Below are 21,594 nucleotides of genomic sequence, written 5' to 3'. Positions count from 1 at the left end.
TGCCCTCTCTGTGTTTGGGTTGATTGTGTGATTGTGATAGTTGTTTATTGAGATGGCACCGAAAAAAAATCAAAGAAGGGAGCCTCTTCTTCCGCAAGTTTTGATTCACACAGATTTTGGAGCGAGGAGGCCCAACAGATATATGATAGTTCGATGACACGGCCTATAATTCCGGAACAGGGGTTCAATTTGACCATTGCACGTGGTGTGATCATTAGTGAACTGGAACGAAGGCAATGGGTAGAATTCGCTCAAGTGCCATCTGACGCAGTCATCTCAATTGTGCGAGAATTCTATGCCAACCTCCGGATTCGGCATGACGAATCTAAGGTTTTGGTCCGCAGGAAATTGGTGCCGTTTGATTCTCGAACGATCAACACGTTATATCAAATGCCCAGTTTCGATCAGGATGAGTACAGTGAATTCCTCGAGGCCGGAGTTGATTATACAGAGGTTATCCGGACCATTTGTGAGGCTGGCGCTGTTTGGAAAATGAGCGCGAGCGGACCGACTTCTTTGAAAAAGAGTGACATGGGCCCTAACACTAGCGCCTGGACATCTTTTGTGCTGGCTCGAATTCTCCCATCTTCCCACTACTATGATGTCACCAAGGACAAGGCCGCATTGGTTTATGCCATCCTAAAGGGCAAATCAGTTGACGTGGGGAAACTCATCTATGGCTCGATTATGCGAGCAGGCGCAGGGTTAGCCACGGTTGCTCTCCCTTGCCCCCACACTGTTACCGAGCTATGCCACCAGGCCGGCGTCACATGGGCCCCTGATGAGCCGGTACTCAAGGCGAAGGCTCCCATTGTTGCTTTCTTTGGAGCCGCATCATATGTTCCCCATCGGTTCCCAGCAGCAGAGGATCCCCCACAGGATCAGCTTCCACCACCGCCTGCAGCAGCCAGAGAGCGCAGGGGAGACAGATTGAGGCGACTAGAGATTGAGATGCAGGATCAGAGGAGATTACTAGTTGAGCAGTGCCAGGTGCTGGATTCGCTTCAGTACCGCACAGACTATGCCATGGGTTATATGATGGACTTCACGTCCGTTCTTGCTCAGCGGTTCCTACCTTTAGGTCGAGACGATCCCATGTTTCCCCAGACACCTGTTTGTCCACCACAGTATCCACCACCACCACCACAGTATCCAGGACCTCCTCCGCAGGCTCCACCCTAGCACATGGATGAGGACGTTGATGATGATGACGGCGAGCACTGACGCTCGTCGTGTGAGGTATGCTTGTCTCGTTTATTCTTGTTTATACATTGAGGACAATGCATACTTTAAGTTTAGGGGGTTGATTGATGATTTGATTTTATCTGATGATCTGAGGAGTTATTTGCTTTAGTTTTTTTTAATTTTGATGTTCATTTATTTATGTTTATTTAATTTGAAAAAAAAAATTTAATTAATTCAGCCTTTATTTTTATTTTCGTAGTCGTTAATTGTTTTTTTTAGAATTGTGGAATTAAGGTAATAACCAAACAATGATGAGAGTTGACCCGAAATTCATGTTCTCCTTGATTACGAATCCGAATGCATGCTATGCTTACTTAACTGTTTACACATTGACTCACAATTGATATGCTTGTTGATACACCCAATGTCGAGAGAGTGTTCACGTGGTTTGTGATTTGAAATGAATGAATGGACTCCAAAACCTGCATGTTGATTACTTGTTGTTGAGTTACATGTTCACTAACACAAAAATGATTCAGGCAGTCTTTGGTTTATGTTGGGCCTGTTTTTCCTTGAATAATTTGTCGATTGTTAGCCCTTTGAGCCTAAATGAGAATGAGATGTGATTTGTTCTGTTTGAATACCTGAAAACATGATATGTCTGTGTTTGTTGGTTGGTTAATTGAGAGTAGTATAGAACTTGGCTTGGCACTCTTCGAGGCGAGATACGAGTATTGCGTGACTTAGGGATGATTTAGGCGATTTTTGGAACGTTTGAGCCTTTCAAGCCTACCCATAACATCATATTATGCCCTAGTGTCCCATGTTTGAGCTTAATGAAAATCGAATGGAGTGTGCCAAGGCGCACAAAAGCCCCCATTCGTATCAATTCTAAACTCCTACTTCAACTACCAACTTTTGAGGATATACACTAATGCCTACCGAAAACTGAGAGAAAACGAACATGTGTGTCACTACAAAAGTTCTTCTCCCTTGTGTGCATATAAGAATATCACGAAAAGGTGAAAAGAAAGAAAGAAAGAAATGTTTATTTAAAAAAAAAAGAGAGAAGGAGAAGTTGAATAAAGAGGAAAAGAGTATGACATGTGATGTAAAAAGAGGGCAAAATGATGAAACTGTTGTGGCAAGGCAAGTGGAAGTGAAACAAAAGGAAGGAGACGCGTGTTGAAAAATGAATTTGTTTGTTTTCTCTCACTTTTGACTCCCTACCTTCATTTGAAGCCATTAGCCATAGCCTAACGTTATAAGCTTAAAAGACCTATTAACCGAGTCACGCGTACCCAATATACTAGTGGAGAAGAGTTGTCAAAGTTAAGGCTATGGACACTTGAAAAAATGCCGTCGATAAACACAGAATTTGATTTTGTACACGTGCGCATCTCATGATTTTGGATTTTCTTTGGTTATTTCTGTCTTCATAATACCACTTTGTTTAGCCAAATTTTACCCTATAAGTCCTTTTGATTTGTGAAGGTAAATGTGTGCTTCAATGATTTTGCTAATTCCATGTGTGTCGAGGAGTCCAGAATTTTATGAGATGAACAACTATTAACTTATCTTGGCAGTTGGAGTGGGTAAACGAGAATAGCAGAACACACACGCACGTGAACTTTGAGTAATTTGGCATGTGTTCGATTTAATATCATGGAAACTGTAATCTCTGATGCTAGAGGTTATCCTTTTATTCCACAATTCTTGTTCGTTTACTAGTTTAGTCTAGTTAATGTTTTATTTATTTTTAGTTTTATTTTTGCTCGGGACTAGCAAAAGTTTAAGTTTGTGGGGATTTGATAAGTGCAAAAATTGCACTTATATTATTCCTGTATTTCATATAGATTGTTAGTCTTTTCGGGCGGAATTACGCGTTTTTGTTATTTCTGGTGTGATCGCAGGAACCTAGGTGAGACCACTGAAAGGGCGCGAAAAGGAGCGAAAATGGTGCCTAGTAGAGAAATATGAGCCAAGGAAGCAATGGAATGCAGGAAGCCCCGCGCACGTGCGCGACGTGTTCCCGCGCACATGCGCGCAACTGGCAGTAGCTTCCGCGCACATGCGCCCCCAATGCCGCGCACATGCGCGGCCCATGCAGTGTGACTCGCGCATAAGCGCGAGTAAGATCGCGCATATGCGCGAGAGTTGCCCCAAGAACATTGGCCGAGAGCTGCGCGCATATGCGCCGCTCATGGCGCGCATATGCGCGCGACGCGAGATTCAGAAATAAAAAGGGCTTGGCGTGGATCTTAAAAGGGTTCGGAAATTTTAGACAGCAGCCGTCACAAGGAGCAGGAAAAGAACGAAAAGGTCAGAGAAAACGAAGGACGGAGCGCGAAGAACGGAGATTGAAGACGCTTAATCCGGACATGGAGACGCACTTCCATCTCTCGCCAACACGTTCTTAATTCGGTTTCTTACTTTTACGTTTTTAATGATTACAAACAGGTTTTGTTGTGATCTACTTTTGAGTATGAACTAAATTTTATTTTCTAGAGATTGAAGTAGTCGAAGTCGAACCTATGTTATCGACGTTTTGATATTGCATTGAATTATTTCATCGTGTTTATTCGTTATTTCCTATATTAAATGCTTTGGATTACTGGCCATAATTCGAATGATAAAATAATTGAGATCTAACACTCGAGAGAGGTGATCGAAATTAGGACAGGGGAAATCGCATCGTAAGATGTTTATAGCGTGCAGAAGATGTATAACTTTGGCGAAACCATAATAGAACCTTGTGTGCAGTTATTAATTGTTGCATGATTTTGAATAGACATATTAAAATCGGTAATAGGTAATACATTTGTATTTAGCACTCGACAGAGGGAATAGAAAATATTGTGAGTTCTTGGTTAATAAATATGGTGCAATTTAATTTAATGTTAGTCATGGTTAATTTAACATAGGGGAGACTCGACGAAATCATATCTCTAGATTTATTTATTCAGTGAATTCTATACTGCGTGCTAGAATTACAGTAATTACTATTTTATTTGAATTGATTACAAACCAACCATTCGATTTGTCTAAATAAATTTGAGCTATGTCAATTATGGTAATTAATATACAACTTTGAATAATTACTCCTCGTGGGATCGATTTCTGTACTCATACAGTACTAAAACTTGACACCGTATACTTGCGGTAGTGAAAACACGCAACAGTGCTCCACCGGATCAAATCAATAATTTAGTGTTTAGGAATTTGAGTGAAGATAATGACTCAATAACACCTGCAAACAAGAAAAAAAACTCGTGAATGGGCGCCAGAGGAGTGTCCGGCATAGCCACTCCGATGCTTAAGTTAGTAGGTTGAAGATGAACACAATCAAATATATGTGAGTTCTTGAAAGTTCAAAGATTTTTTAGAATCCTTAAATGACATTAATACCTGTTATTTATAGGAGAAAAAAGGGGTAGGTACCGCGTTTCCCGTGCCACCTACTAAGTATGGCAATTCGCCTGCACATACTATAGCTTTTGATGACTTTTAGAACACTCTAAACCCAAGTGGTTCTGATAGATTAGACAGCCGGTATCATCATACTCGAGTGCGGTGCAATTCTCGAGGTGGCCCGGTTAGTAAGATACTCGGTTCTTGTACGAGGGCCCGGGCTATTGATCCCCAGGAAAGGGGAAAAATGCCTGGCTAGTGAGGAAAGTTCCCGGCGCATTGGTTCTGATCCGGGCTATCCAATGAATAAACCGGGTTAATGATGACCTGGATCCTTATGGGGGCATCATTAAGGATTATTTTGTTGGGAAGGAACCCAACAAGGGTGTGAACTCGGATGAGGCTGTCGCTATTGGTGCTGCTGTTCAAGGAGGAATCTTGAGTGGAGAGGGTGGTGATGAAACCAAAGGTATGATATTGCTATTCTGATGAAAATTTTGAAGCTGAAGTATTTGTCTAGCTATTAAGCCGTGCTTGACACCAGATATTCTTCTCTTGGATGTGGCTCTTGTAACGCCCTGAAAATTTAAAGGTCCACGCAAACCACATGCGCAAATTATTAAATTCCTTGTGCATTTCAATTAATGGTTTTAATTGCATGGATTAATTTTGTTGTGCATAATTGCATGTTTAAAATATACTTTTCTACATGATTGCATTAAAATGTATTTTTAAAGGTTATTCGAGTTGCGATCGAGGAATGGAGACTGAGGGCTGAAAAATAGAAAATGTTTTTATTGGTTATTTGTTTTTAATTATTTAAAATAAGGGTGATGCTTTTTCTTATTTTTGAAAATAAGGAGTTTTGAGGTAATTTTATACGCCGGGACGTAAATTTTATCGGTGTTGGTTTTTCAACTAAAATACGAGCTTTTTGACAACCCGACTATTTAATTCACAAACTATTTTACCAAAACTTTACTAATATTTTATTTAATTCTAATTAATGACTAACATGATTAATTTAGGGGCTTAATAGGTCTAAATCCTTGTTATTGTTTAATTAAGTTATATAATATGTAAACCTTTCCAAAAACCCTACAAACTCTTTCAAAAACACTCGGCCACATTCTGAAATTCTACCTGAATTACACGGCACACACATGCTAAACAATTTAAGAAATTTTCGAGAAATAGCCAAGGTGATTCGAGCCAAAAGACTTGCTCCGTTCTTCGTCATCGTCCACGGTTTTTCGTGCGTAAATTACGCAAAGGCACGCCTATTCTTTCCTTCAAACATCATCACACCATAGTGTTGTTTATACAAGAATTTTTTTAGAAAAACATTGCACCATGTTAAATTTTCGTAACTATATACTTAGGTGTTCCAAATTGGTGTTTGCAATTTCCAAAATCATGTTTTATACTTGTTAAAGGGGCTGCCATGATCAGGACATGTTTAGACATTGTTTTACATGAGGTTAGGGTCCTAAGATAAGCCACAAACATGCACATAACCGAACACACACAAAGCTGAAGCAGATTGCTGTCATGGGGAAGTAGGGGGTTCGGTTTTATTGTTGCAGGGGCAAGGGCTCTGTTGGTTGGTTCCAAAGGCTAGCCAAGGTCAAGGGTGAGTCAGGGGGAGAGTCCTAGCCACGCTAGGACTTGAATACCAGGGGCTGGGAGGAGTCCTTATCAAAAAGGACTCCACCCGAGAGCCAAGGGAAACATGCGCAGGTTCAGAAGTTTTGGCAGGGAGGAGGGGCTCGGCCAGGGGGCTGGGCTGGGTTGAACTAGGTCCTTTTGGGTCTAGAGAAGGTGGCATAAGGTTGGGGCAGGGGCTGCTAGGGGTTGGTTCAGGCAGGGCACGAGAAAGAAACCAGAAACGTGAGGACTGCCATAGGCGTGCATGCTGCTGTGTATTTGCAGTGTTTCATGCATGGGGTGCAATGTAAAACGGTCTTTTTACACCTAGAAATTAGTAAACGTCATGGCAGTGTCCTAAATGCTATTTTATATGCTAATATGATTATTTTCCATGATTATGGATTTTTATGAATTTTTATATGATAATATGTCAATTTTAAATGGTTATGAATTTTTAAGATGTTAAAACGTTTATTTTAAATGCTCATAGATTTTTATGGTTTAATCTTTGACATTTAAAAGATATGTTGCATGCTTGGTTTAAAAAATAAAACGATACGCATATACATGATTTTTATTAAGTGATGATAACATGTTGAAGGAAGTGAAGAGATTGTGACTACTACATGTTGGAAATATCGTGAGGGTTATGGTCCCAGTGGGAGCCCGACGATCGTGTTTCTTTGGATACGGATACGAATACAAATACGTGATACGAATACGAATATGTTAATACGTAGGCCAAGGCCCAGTTGACCGGTGAGAGTGTTGCTGGTGTCCCCGCCGCCCAGTACTGTGGTTTTCTTTAGATGGATCCATCGCCCAATACGTTTAAGAATACGAGTCACAATCACGATCTGAATTCAACATACACGAACATGAATATGAATATGTTAATATGAATATGAATATGAGGACATGAATATGTTTATATGAATATGGATATGAATATGAACATGTTTATGTTTATATGAAAATGTTTATGCATAAGTTTATGAAAATGTTTTATTTAAAAGTTTTATGCATCATGAAAATGTTTACGAAAATGTTATGTTTATGTTTATGCATTATCATGAAAACGATATTTTAAGTACAAATATTTTTCACTGTTATATGTTAACTGTATTACGTATTACTCGTTATCAAGGATATGACGTGTTGAGTCTTTAGACTCACTAGGTGTGATTGATGCATGTGATACTGATTATGAATATGATAATGGAGGTCTTGATGAATGACTTTGCTGGACTGAAAGTGCACATAACCCGAGGACCGACGCTAGTTTTCCGCACTAGTTATTATTTATGATTTTAAGTAGTGTTAAAGATATTTTTACGTCTTTTATTTATGTTATGAGAGATTTTTTGAGAGGTTATAGTATGAGCTATACTTTTCAAATAATGTTTTTAGGTTGGTAAAATGTTTGACGATTTTATGCTTTAAAATATTTTCCTTTGGATTTTTAAATGACAGTTGGATGTTTAGTTTTAAAATGATGTCAAAAATATTTTATGGTTCGGCCGATGCAAAGTGAGGTTTTAAAAAAAAATTTCTAGCACGTTTTAAGAAAACGAATAACAGACATTTCAGTTGGTATCAGAGCCGACCTCTCTTAGTACGGTGTGGTTCGGGGACGAACCAAGCGGAAGCTGGTGGGCATGTGAGGCCCGGGGCCGAAGAGGGCGGGGGGGTGATCGCCGGTGCCATCAGTTGCACGGACAATGAGCGGCTCCTGGCAGGCTTCTAGGTGGAGGGAACATGAATGAACCGACCCACACGAGAATGAGAGGGATTCCGAGACTGTTCAATGTAATGGACTGTACAGTTGAAGAGGGCTTAAAAGATTTGATTTATACTACTCATATCCGAAGGTGCATCTTCTTTTCGGTAGCTCATCACATAAGAACTCCAAAGTTAAGCGTGCTTGACTTGGGCAATTTTGAGATGGGTGACCTCCTGGGAAGTTTCTCAGGGTGCGTGTGAGTGAGGACATTAGCACGCTGGAAAGACCCGTCTTGATACAGTGAGGACAGTCGTCGAATCTGGGGCATTACAGCTCCACTGACCCTTGGCATATAAACCGTCGGCGCGGTGATGACCAAATTGTTCCCAAAAAACACCGTTGTACCAACAAAAAAATATCAAATTTTCACCACCTACCAGGATCAACAGACTACAGTCACAATTCAGGTACCTGTCATCCAATTATCAAAAATAACAAGGAAAGCCTCGTCCTAAGTGATGATTGTTAGAGTAGATGCCCTGCAAGCCAACGGTTGGCTAGAGATTTTATTGACTCAAGTGAAATAAACAATCTTATTTTTAATATAATTTAACTTTTATGGTCTTGTTTTACTTTATCTGTATACCAATGCAATCAACATAGATAAAGTCCTTGATTATTGTGGGGACCCGGACACTAGTCATCTTCTTAATCATCTTTGGGGTTTAATTATCAGTTAAGATAAACAGGGTCTAAAAATTTTTCTTTTTAAAATGCGGAAGGTAATGGAATCAATCTATTATACAAACTAGTATAATAATACAAATCTTGTATAACATGCATCTAATTTACAGTTAGGTTCAACTACTACATTCAAGTAATGAAACATATCTATATCCAAGTCTGGAATCACCGCTCTAATCTTGATCTCTCATCTTCTTCTGGACCCCGATCCTGTCCCACCTGTTGTCATGCACACATACAAAATAAGACAACAGCCGGATAACTCCGGTGAGATATAAATATCCCAGTATAAACAATGTATACATGCAGTTAACTGAATTAACATAAAAGCATGAATTATATCTTATCACATGTAGCATAGTCAAACAACATGTATCAATAACAGTCTGTAAATAAACCCGAATCGTAATCTACGAAACATAAATTAATACGGATCTGTAAATCAAACTCTAGTCTCAATATCTAAGACTCGACTCATCTCTTATTCTAATCTAGGGATCCCGATCTAAGTTAGACTTTTGGTATGCTGTATCGAGTGTCTACAATAGACGTCGATCTACATCTAAGCTCATCGATACACCGTAAGTCTAGGGTCTAAGCAGTTCTGACAAAGACTTAGACTTGGGCATGCTATATCGAGTGTCTACAATAGACGTCAATCTACATCTAAGCTCATCGATATACCACAAGTCTATGGTCTGAGCAGTTCTGACAAGGACTTGGCGGTTCTGCCCTAGCTAGGCTGATCTGTCCTAGACTCAAACTCTGGCTCTGCTATAATTCAATAAATTAAGCATATCAATCTGATAATTGCAAATATCAATGCAATAAAATAAAGTATGTGATTTTGGGAAACTCAAGTCAAACCCAACTCGAGTTGTGCAATCCCGAATCGACATTTATTTATACCTTTGTCTTCCCGATCTGACGAAGACGAAGTCTTGTATTCTGATCTGTCCATACCCAGTCTGGCAATGACAATCGTACAATTACAATATCAGTATATATCTCAGTTCAGAATCTGTTCTGATCAATACTCAAATCAATACAAAGTCTGATTAATATCAATGACATAACAGTACACTCTCTTTCATACTGACTCTGATCAAATATAAATCAACTGATGTTTCGACGGCATAATAATACAGTCTCGGTAACCCCGTCAATCTCAACATCACCGATATAATACCAGAATTCATAATCAGTATCATTACAATTCATAATCTGAATAATGACACAACTCTGATATAGAATCTCAGCTAACTCAACTCTGAAATTCATAACAATTTCATAAACAGTTTGTTCTTTAAGCTGACTTCAATTATACGATGTCTTCCGTAGTAGAAACACTGTATCCGATTCATATTCAATTCTGACAATATCCTAAGTTAAAATCATGTCTAAACGTAACAAAACTTACGTCCAGTTGTAGCCTGCGTTGATAGGAACACAGTACTGAAGTCGGATTCAAAATCTGACGGCCGGATCTTTCATAATCACAAATCTACACGATAAAAGGCGTAAGGATTTCCTTGGAAACTTTCTCGGCTCTTGTGTTCTGATAATTCTGAAGAAGGAACTTATATATATATATATATATATATATATATATATATATATATATATATATATATATATATATATATATATATATATATATATATATCTTGCATGCCAAGATACGTGGCTCATTCTTCACAATTCTTAGGTGGCGCTCGAGCGGTCACAAACTACCGCTCGGGCGCCGAGCACTCTGTCCGAAGCTTAGCTTATTATCGATTGGCGCTCGGGCGGTAACAAAGTACCGCTCGGGCGCGGAGGGTTCTGTCCACCTACATTCTTATCACACATTGGCGCTTAGGCGGTCAAAAACTACCGCCCGGGCGCCACATCTTCTGCCCGAACCATGCTCTTGTTGAACATTGGCGCTCGGACGGTCACTTTCTACCGCTCGGGCGCCAATAGCTCTGTCCAAAACTTGCACAATTTATATGCTTTGCCGATTGGCGCTCAGAATGGCCCGTCTGTAATTATATCTATTTAATTCAATAATCTTATAACAAATTACGATAATCCAATTCTCGGGCATTACAATTATACTTTAATACATATGAATCGTAATTCGATGTTGAAACTCGTTTGTAAACACTGTATGATCTAAATTTGTTGCTAGTCGATTCAGCCGCCTAAAACATGGATAAAGATCGCTTGAGCTTGAGACTAGCATCTGTGATGTTGTGTACTGCTTTTCTTGGTAAGGGCATAGAGATGTCCATACATGCAGATGGGTAGTCATATGATGATTATACCGAACAACCCTCCATCGAACTTTCCAAGTGGTAATCATTCATCGAGAGAATAAGTCTGTGGTTATTTATACCGAACAACCCTCCCTCGGATTTGCCCGGAACTGTTCCAGGCATATCCCGTGCGCAGGGCCCTGCGCACAGCGCGCAACGCGCGCGTGGAGAGTCCGCACGCTGCACGCACCTGTGCGCTTCCAGCACGCACAGGGCTTCCGCGACTGCCCGAAACGTTCGGGCAGCGGTCGGGCAGCACGGGCGGCTGCCTGAGAGTGTCTCGGGAACCGTGCATGATGGTGGGCTTGAATTGTTTGGACCTACGATGCGATTTTCTGATTTTTCAAATTTGTGAGAAAAATTGATATTTTTGAAAATTGGTTCAATTTTTCTTTTGAAGAATTAATTTTTGGAAAGTTGATAATTTTCTTGTAAAATAAATAATTAGAATATGATTTTTATTATTTACGGTAAAAATTAGTTTTAAAAAAATCAATTATTATTGAATTAATTGGAAATTATATAAAGGTGTTTATTTAATTTATTACATTCTTTAATAATTGTGGTGTTTAGCTATAAATGATCAGATACATGATTTATCAGTTAATTAAATTTGTTTAATTAATTGATGTTAATATTTGATATTAAATGCATGAAGGATGATCGCGAGCTTTGACCAATGTGTTATGTGTATGTTAGAATATTTTACTGTTTTATTCATTTTGTTAATATTTGATATTTTAAAGTGGGCCTGATTTATGGCCCGTTCCCACCCCATGAGATGTATCCCTTATGTGTCATGGCTATTTAAATGTAATTATTAGAAATAGTGGGAGATTAAGACTAGAAGATGGTGGACCCGATGCTCAAGATGAAGACATATAAAATATTGGAAGCACTTGTAATAGTTGCATTTGCATCCCTGCATTCACCTAGGTTTTGGACTTGGATCCATGTTTGGCTCACATGGATATAATATTGTTGGCAATCAATCATCCTTGTTTATTGTTGAATGTCATATTATGATATATGCGATATATATTAGTATGCATGTATGTATATTATTAAATAATATAGTTGTATGAATCCAGCATACATACAAACATGGCACTTGATTTTAAAATTAAAATGATGAGACAATTTTAAAATTGAAATCCTTCATTTTGAATATGATTCAAAATTTATATCAAACCATAAAAGTAAAAATTAAAAGAGTTTAATTTTTCCTTACCTTCCATCAACCGTGGTTGCATGTTGATCGCTACCCGCAGACAATGTCTGGCTCTTATTATTGGGGAGGCCTGGACGCCGGAAAATTGTGACTTCCACCGGACATATGATGTGAATTGAGTGGAATTCCCATGACTTCGGCTCATTTTATTGGGGGAACTCATGGCGACCGTCTACTACAATTCAATATTGATGGCTCGGTTGACACGCGAAAATAAAATGTGTCATATTATTGGGTCCTTATTAAACGTGAAGCAAAACACGTGGAGGTTGCATAGGGATGCAATTGGATTCTACCTTTTAAAAATTATAATTGGCTGATATTATTCGGGATTATAATTGGCTAATTGGACTCTACGTGCCCACTAAGGAAATACGATTTCCCTTTTTCATCAGAGGGTGGTGAAAATGTCAAAATAGTGGGAGGTAATTTATAAAATAAAAGTCCGTATTTTATATCTTAAAATTATTTTAAAATAATCAGCAACCATAATTCTGTTTCCATATCAGTATATTTTTGATTTCGTCACGTAATCCATTTTTGCTATTAACAAGCTAACCGAATCTAATTTTCAAGACTGGTTGGGAAAATTGTTCTGAATTCGGAGAAAAGACATACACACTATTGTCAGTCCTGCTGAACTAACAAACCATGCAAGATGGTAGGACCATAGTATGCAAGCTAAAGTGTAACATGATCGTTTCTATGTCAAATGAACTGTAGGGATAGTTTGAGGAAATGTTGAATGCTGCTGACATTCGAATACACGTGCAGAGTTGCATGGTTCATGAAACTCATACAATGATGCACACCACCTTCAAGGAGCTCATGACTACACGTATGCAAGATGGGGCTTTGGCCCATGAGCGTCGTGTACGTAAGACTGAGCTTATTGAGAATGTGGTGGGCATGGAATATGTGATTCCTAACGAGTTACTAGATAACATCAATTTGTTGTCTTTCTCTTCCTCATTTGACGGGGTTATGGTGAACTTCAATTTGAATAAGATAGATGATAGCCTTAAAGAGCTAGTCAATACGCTTATGACTTATGAGATCACCATAAAAGAAGAAAATGTTGTTTTTCTAATTGGCCTCTCGTCAGACGAAAAATGGCCCATAATGTAAGGGAAAGAAATGTTCTGCCCCTCACAAGAAGAACAATCCCAATAAGAAGCAAACTCTGAAGGACACTTAAAGGGCCTAAAAAGCCCGATAATTCAGAACATATTTATTTCACTGCAAGAAGTTCGGACATAAGAAATTATATACGCCAAAAATGTTCTGTAAATGATAAGTGAATGTCCAAGTAAACATGATTTCAACAACAAACAAAAGAAAGTTAGATGATCCAAATCCGCACAAATATGGCACGCTAGACTAGTCACATTTCCCAAAGAAGGATGCACAAACTAGTGGGAGAAGGCATGTTTGACTTGTCAGACATAAATTCTCTTCCTACTTGTAAGTCCCGTCTAAAAGGAAAAATGACAAAGACTCCATTCAATGGAAACGTGGAACGTGCGCATGGTCTATTGGATTTGATCAACACAGACATTTGTGGCACGCTACGTGTTAGCAAAATATATGGGCGATCCTACTTCATTATTCTTACTGATGACCATACGAGGTATGGGTATGTTTGTTTGATGAAACACAAATCTGAAGCATTTGAAAACTTCAAAGAATTCAGATCTGAAATAGAAAATCAGCTAGAAAGAAATATTAAGGTACTTCGATCTGATCGAGGTGGAGAATAATTAAGTGCTGAATTTTTAGGTTATCTAAAAGAGAATGAGATTATCTCACAGTGGACTCCACCAGCAAGACCACAATTGAATGGTGTTGCTGAACGTCGTAATCAAACCTTGTTGGACATGGTTCGATCTATGATGGGATTTACGGAATTGCCTACATCGTTTTGGGGATTTGTGCTTGAAACTGCGGCAATGTTGTTGAATAATGTCCATACTAAAGCAGTTGATAAAACACCATATGAGATATGAATGAGAAAAACTCCCAAATATTCTTACATGAGAATATGTGGATGTCTTGCTAACGTGAAGCAGACAGTGGGAGACAAATTGGATAGTAGATCCACTTTGTGCTACTTTGTAGGATACCCAAAGAATTCTGTTGGATATTATTTCTATCATCCCAATGAAGCAAAATGTTTGTTTCAAGAAATGCCACCTTTTTGGAAAAAGAATTTCGATTAGATAGAAAATGCAAGATGATAGAACTTGAAGAAATTCAAGATACTCCCTCAACTATAGTAGTTGAACCTAATCCCCAACAACCAGTAGTTGAAGTACAAGCTCCTAGAAGGTCTGATAGGGTTATTAGACCACCTGCAAGATATACGCTTCTTCATGAACAAGGCCATGATGAGTCTTGTGTTGGATGTGATCCAATGAATTTCAAAGAAGCAATATCTGATACTGATTCAACCAAATGGCTTGAAGCCATGCAGTCATAAATGGACTCTATGTATTCAAACCAAGTCTGGACATTGGTGGATCCACCTGAGGGAATCGTTCCCATAGGATGCAAATGGATCTACAAAAGAATGCTTGGGGCGGATGGAAAGGTATTGACCTTCAAAACAAGACTGGTTGCAAAAGGTTATACTCAAAAGCAAGGAGTTGACTATGAGGAAACTTTTCACCCATTGCTATGTTTAAGTCTATTAAAATACAACTAGCCATAGTAGTATGGTATGACTATGAGATATGAAAAATGGATGTAAAGACCGCATTCTTCAACGGAGACATCAAAGAAGAAGTTTATATATCTCAACCTGAGGGATACACATTAGTAGGAAGTGAGCATAATGTATGAAAACTTTAGAGATCAATATATGGTCTCAAGCAGGCGTCAAGGAGTTGGAACCTCAGATTTGATAGCACTATCAAAGAGTTTGATTTTGCTAAGAATCCTGAGGGATCATGTGTGTACAAGAAAGTTAGTGGAAGTGCAGTGACATTCCTTATACTTTATGTTGATGACATTCTACTAATTGGGAATGATGTAGGATTACTGCAATCAACTAAACTATGGTTAGCAAGGAAATTCTCTATGAAAGACATGTGTGAAGCATCCTACGTATTAGGAATACAAATCTATAGAGATAGATAAAAAAGGATGCTAGGACTCACTCAAGCCACTTATATCGATACCATTCTGAAGTGATTCTCTAGGGAATAGTCCAAGAGAGGATACTTACCAATGTGTCATGGTGTTACTCTATCTAAAGCCTTGTGTCCCAAAAACTGATGAAGAGATAGAGATGATGACACGTATTCCATATGCGTCAGCTGTTGGCAGTATCATGTATGGTATGATATCAACATGTCCCGATGTTGCTTACGCTTTGAGTGTTACAAGCAGATATCAGGCGAACCCTGGTCCAATGCATTGGAAGACCGTGAAAGATATTCTTAAGTACTTGAGAAGGACTAAGGATTTGTTCATGGTCTATGGGGGTGGAGAATTGAAATTGGAAGGCTACATTGATTCTAGCTTCCAATGTGATGTAGATGATTCAAAATCGGCCTCTGGTTTTTGTATTCATGCTAAATTGTGCGGCCGTCTCTTGGAAAAGTTCCAAGCAAGACACCGTTGCGGATTCCACCACTGAAGCTGAGTACATTGTTGTATCTGCTGCAGCCAAAGAGGCAGTTTGGATGAGGAATTTTGTCCAAGAGTTGGACATTATTCCTAATGGAGTTGATCCAGTCCCGGTGTACTGCGACAACACTGGTGTTGTTGCGCAAGCAAATGAACCAAGGTCTCATCAACGATCCAAACATGTACTAAGGAAATTCCACATCATCCGGGAGATTGTGGGAAGAGGAGATATATCAGTCGAAAGAGTTCCCTTTGCAGATAATGTTGCTGATCCACTTACAAAGTCCTTGCCAGGACCATTGTTTGAAAAGCATCGCGAAGCAATGGGATTAATGTTTATGGGTAGTTGGCTCTAGGGCAAGTGAGAGATTGTTAGAGTAGATGCACTGCAAGCCAACGGTTGGCTAGGAAATTTATTGACTCAAATGAAATAAACAATCTTTATTTAATATAATTTAACTTTTATGGTCTTGTTTTACTTTATCTGTATACACATGCAATCAGCATAGATAAAGTCCTTGATTATACTTTATTACAAATGAATCGTAATTCGATGTTGAAACTCGTTTGTATACACTGTATGATCTAAATTCGTTCCTAGTCGATTCAGCCGCCTAAAACATGGATAAAGGTCGCTTGAACTCGAGACTAGCATCTGTGATGTTGTGTACTACGTTCCTTGGTAAGGGCATAGAGATGTCCAAACATGCAGATGGGTAGTCATATGCTGATTATACCAAACAACCCTCCCTCGTACTTTCCAAGTGGTTATCATTCATCGAGAGAATAAGTTCGTGGTTATGATTGTACACCATTAGTCCTTACGACCCGGGACAACACTGAGGCTCTATATGCTAGGGCTGTGCTTTGACTCGTTTACCGGCTCCAGGAGAGTCATCAGGTGGCGAGATTGGGTATAGTTGCGACACATATAGGAGCCAGTGAATTGTAGTCGGGGATTCACCGCTCACTTACGGGTGTGGATATCCGGTGTGACCTGATACAATAATAGTGCATGGAATATCTGGCCAGAGTATGAGATGTACATTGGAGAAGGAGTTCTCCAATGGTACATGTGATGCCACTATTTATATGTATCACATAGTTATCGAATTAATATGCAACCCTCGGTGAACCAATGGTTGTAGATTCGATCGAGATATATGAGATGAATGGACCGTACTGTACGCTAATCATAATCTACTGATTCTTGCAGACACTATCAGTGATACCTAGGGGATCATGGGGCGATGCTACTAGATGCTCTTACCATGATCCGATGGGTGCAATCAGAAATGAGTTTTGACATTCTTGATCAAGGTGTTGATGAAAAGAATCAGGCTAACTAGGGTAAGCCCGAATAAGAATAAATGTTATTCTGAATCACAAAGAGTTGTGAACCATGGCTAGCTGTATCTTTGAACCATTGAGGGTCACACAAGTACTGGATCATTTGTTCCCGTTGAAAGAATAAATTCAAGGAGTTGAATTTATATTATGACATAGTAAATTCAAGGAGTTGAATTTATGATAATTAAATTTTGAGAAAAATAAATTCAAGGAGTTGAACTTATGAGATAGTAAATTCAAGAAGTTGAATTTATTAATTTATAAAATTTGGTGAAAATAAATTCAAGGAGTTGAATTTATAAAATTTGAGAATTTAATTTATTAAACTCAAAAGTTGGGTTTATTAAATATTAAATTTTGGAGGTAATAAAATTCAAGGAGTTGAATTTATAATTTAAATATTAAATTCAAATGTTGAATTTATAATGTATTTAATTTATTAAGCTCAAAGGTTGAGTTTGTTAAATATTAAATTAAATATAGTGAGAAGTATGTTTAATGGGCTTGTAGGAGTACAAGTCCAACATACTAAATAATTAAAGTTCTTAATGGACTTTGATTAATTAATTAAACTAGTTAGACTAGCCCAATTAATCAAACCCATTAATCTTAATTATGTGTATTAGGTCTTGGCTTAATTATAAATAGGAGTGATCAAGCCATAACCCTAGCCACCACAAGCTCCAAATTTCAAAAATCTCTCCTTCTCTCCTCTAAATATTTTCGGCCACCTTGAAGCACCTCAAGAGTTGAGCTGCATCTCGATTTTTGATCTCCAACGAAAAACAACTTCTAAATTTCTAGTGCAATTTAGAAGAGGAATAAATCTCCTAGTCGTGGACCTGATCTGAAGATTGAAGGAAGGAGTTATTTTTTTAAGATCGTTCGTAGGGATTCATCAAGAGCTATATCCGCCTATACCGGATTAGTTGGAGCCAAGTGATTTAAATCCTAAAGTTATAATTCTAACACCGTATGAATGATTAATCATAAAACCATACGAGTGTCCAAAACAAATATATTTTGATTGTCAAAATAAAATAAAAATTTTGAAACTTCCGCTGCGTTTGTGGCACGAGAAAAACCGAGATCCAACAGTAGTATCAGAGCCAAGGTTTTTTCTAAATCGTATAGTTTTTTATATTGAATAATTTGTTTCTAACCACACAAGAAAATTTTTCAGAAAATTGTAGCACGATGAAAATTATTTTTTTCCAGAAAAAAAAAAATTCGGATCTGCCCGGAACTGTTCCGGGCAGATCCCGTGCGCATGGTTGCGATCACAGCGCTCTGCGCACAGCGCGCAGCGCTGCAGTCCGCGCGCGCCGTGCGTGCGCGGCATGCTTCCGCGCTGCGCGCACAGGGCTTCCGCGATTGCCCGAAACGTTCTGGCAGCGGACGGGCGGACAGCGCAGGCGACTGCCCGGGACTATCTCGGGAACCATGCTGGATGACGGGCTTGAATTGTTTGGGCCTAGGGTGCGATTTTCTGATTTTTCAAATTTTTGGGTAAAATTGATATTTTGGAAAATTGGATCAATTTTTCTTTTGAAAATTTAATTTTTGGAAAATTGATAATTTTTTTGTAAAATAAATAATTAGAATATGATTTTAATTATTTAAAGTAAAAATGAGTTTTTACAAGAAATCAATAATTATTGAATTAATTGAAAATTAAATAAAAGTGTTTTAATTGGGGGCATCATCAAGGATTATTTTGATGGGAAGGAACCCAACAAGGGTGTGAACTCGGATGAGGCTGTCGCTATTGGTGCTGCTGTTCAAGGAGGAATCTTGAGTGGAGATGGTGGTGATGAAACCAAAGGTATAATATTGCTGTTCTGATGAAAATTTTGAAGCTGAAGTATTTGTCTAACTATTAAGCCGAGCTTGACACCAGATAGTCTTCTCTTGGATGTGGCTCCACTGACCCTTGGCATAGAAACCGTCGGCGCGGTGATGACCAAATTGATCCCAAAAAACACCGTTGTACCAAAAAAAATCTCAAATTTTCACCACCTACCAGGATCAACAGACTACCGTCACAATTTAGGTACCTGTCATCCGATTATCGAAAATAACAAGGAAAGCCTCGTCCTACGTGATGATAACACTGAATCCATGACAGTTCTTTGAGGGTGAAAGAAGTCTTACAAAAGACTGCAAGTTGCTTGGGAAATTCGATCTCACAGGAATAGCTCCAGCCCCAAAGTTCTTATTGCTGTATAGACTTACCCCATCCATACACCATCACAAGATTTCTTTCGATTTTCAATTTTATGTATATATTAACATCGTATCTTTTCTGTTTGAACAGAGGAACCCCTCAAATTGAAGCCTCGATGTTTCTTTTCTGTTTGAACAGAGGAACCCCTCACATTGAAGTCACATCGAGGTCGATGCCAATGGCATTTTAAACGTCAAGGCTGAAGACAGGCCTCTGGTAAGTCTGAGAAGATCACCATCACCAATGACAAAGGCCGTCTGATTCAGGAAGAGATCACCATCACCAATGACAATGGCATTTCACTCCGTTCTTCGTCGTCAACATTATTTCGTGCGTGTTAAACGCAAAATCACGCCATACATCTCCTTTTCTCATCCATCATATCATATTATTGTTTTAATTATTGGATGCATGAAGAACATGATTTATTTTCCAGTATTTTCGGATTATTGCATGCACACTTGAGGACTCATGATATTTTGATGCAAATTCCTAAAGTTATTATGAAAAGGGGGCTGCCATGAATTTAGGTTGGAACCAGTGGTGTCTCTACACGATTTAAGGTCCTAACATACTCACACACCAAAGTCGAAGCAAGAATAAGCAAACCAAGAGAATTGATTTCTGCTGTCAAGGTTAGGGGTGATCGGGTTTCATGAGGGAGGGGTTGGCTTGGTCTTGGCTTGAGTCAAGGCTTAGCCAGGGTTGTGAGGGGTCAGGGAGGAGTCCTAGCTCTTGTGGTCTTGGAGGAGTCCTTGCCAAGCAAGACTCCTACCCGGGAGCCTTCCTGTCATGCGCAGGTTTCAGCGCTTGCACAGGAGACGTGGGGCTCGGCCTGGGGTTCAAGGGCTGGGTCAGGGTGCGTCCTAAGGGTCCTAGGCGAGTGCTGGAGAGGTTGGTTAGAGGGCCAACTCATGGGCTAGAGTCCTAGACACCTAAGCATGAGTCCTTGTCCACATAGGGGTTCTCGGCCAGATTATGGGTAAGGTAGAGGCCTTCGTTTTTTGTTTCGGATCAACTTGGTTCGGGGGTGACTCGTGGAAATCGAAAGTTGGCTCGGGGTCGAAATTTATGTGTCATATAGGGTTCCTAAAATGAAATGTTATTTTACGTGTTGAGGAAAAAGGAAAGTTAAAGTTATGTTGCATGTCATGAAATGTTATTTTACATAAAAGTATTTTCACTGTTGCATGTGGTTTTATATGTATTATTTGCTATAAAGATTATGTTGTGTTGAGTCTTTAGACTCAATAGGTGTGATGGATGCAGGTGAGGTTGAGGAAGACTTGACGGATGATTTAACTGGACTGAAGGTGCACAAAACTCGAGGACCAGCGCTTCTACTTTTTCCGCATTTACGACTTATGTAAGACTATTTATTTATGCTTTTGAGAGATTTTTGAGAGGTTTAGTATATGCTATATTTTTCAAACTTATTGTTTTTTAGGTTGGGTAAAACAGTTGACGATTTCATTTTTATGACTATTTCACTTGATTTTTAAAATGCTAGTTGGATGATGTTTTATTTTAAAGGGTAAAATATTTTCATGAGGTTTACGTATATGGCCGAAAATTGAGTGTTTAAAAAAAATATCTTGTATTTTTTAAGCGATAAAAATGACAGACGTTTCACAAACCCATAATGTCAGTTTTACCGCAGGATTGCATGTAGATCTTAATCTTAAAATGAAAGGATTTGTTCGATTCAAGTGCAAGAATGAGAAGTGAAAGAACTAAAAAGTCATACTTATTCTTATCAAACTGACTTAATTGTTTCGAAACTCCTATGTATAAATTTACTGTGTGTTTGTATCTTGTCGGCTGAATTTGGATGCATACCATTTCACCCTCTAGGCATCTTTGAACGTCAAGGCTGAAGACATGGCCTCTGGTAAGTCTGAGAAGATCACCATCACCAATGACAGAGGCCGTCTGAGTCAGGAAGAGATCGATCGGATGGTCAAGGAGGCCGAGGAATTCGCTGAGGAAGACAAGAAGATCAAAGAAAGAATCGACGCCCGTACGCCCGTAACAGCCTGGAGACCTATGTTCACAACATGAGGATTGAGGAACCAAATCACGACGAGGACAAACTCGCGTACAAATTGGAGGCTGACGAGAAGGAGAAAATCTAGACAGCGAC

General features: G+C 39.0%; 1 long non-coding RNA gene across 2 annotated transcripts; it reads left to right on the top strand.

Annotated features, from left to right (window-relative positions):
• The first annotated feature begins 4,953 nt into the window (after positions 1-4,953).
• Positions 4,954-19,726, top strand: LOC140816848 (uncharacterized). 2 transcript variants are annotated; one of them, XR_012114653.1, is made up of 3 exons: positions 4,954-5,065; positions 19,125-19,435; positions 19,590-19,726. It is a non-coding gene; the product is annotated as an uncharacterized lncRNA (long non-coding RNA). The 2 variants fall into 2 exon arrangements; XR_012114652.1 differs by having other exon boundaries at positions 19,542-19,598.
• The last annotated feature ends 1,868 nt before the right edge of the window (positions 19,727-21,594 follow it).

The sequence above is a fragment of the Primulina eburnea genome, chromosome 16 (assembly GCF_022965805.1).
Source record: "Primulina eburnea isolate SZY01 chromosome 16, ASM2296580v1, whole genome shotgun sequence".
In the NCBI taxonomy this organism is placed as follows: Eukaryota; Viridiplantae; Streptophyta; class Magnoliopsida; order Lamiales; family Gesneriaceae; genus Primulina; species Primulina eburnea.
Note: the sequence above shows the minus strand (reverse complement) of the source record. Positions and strands in the feature narration are given on the sequence as shown.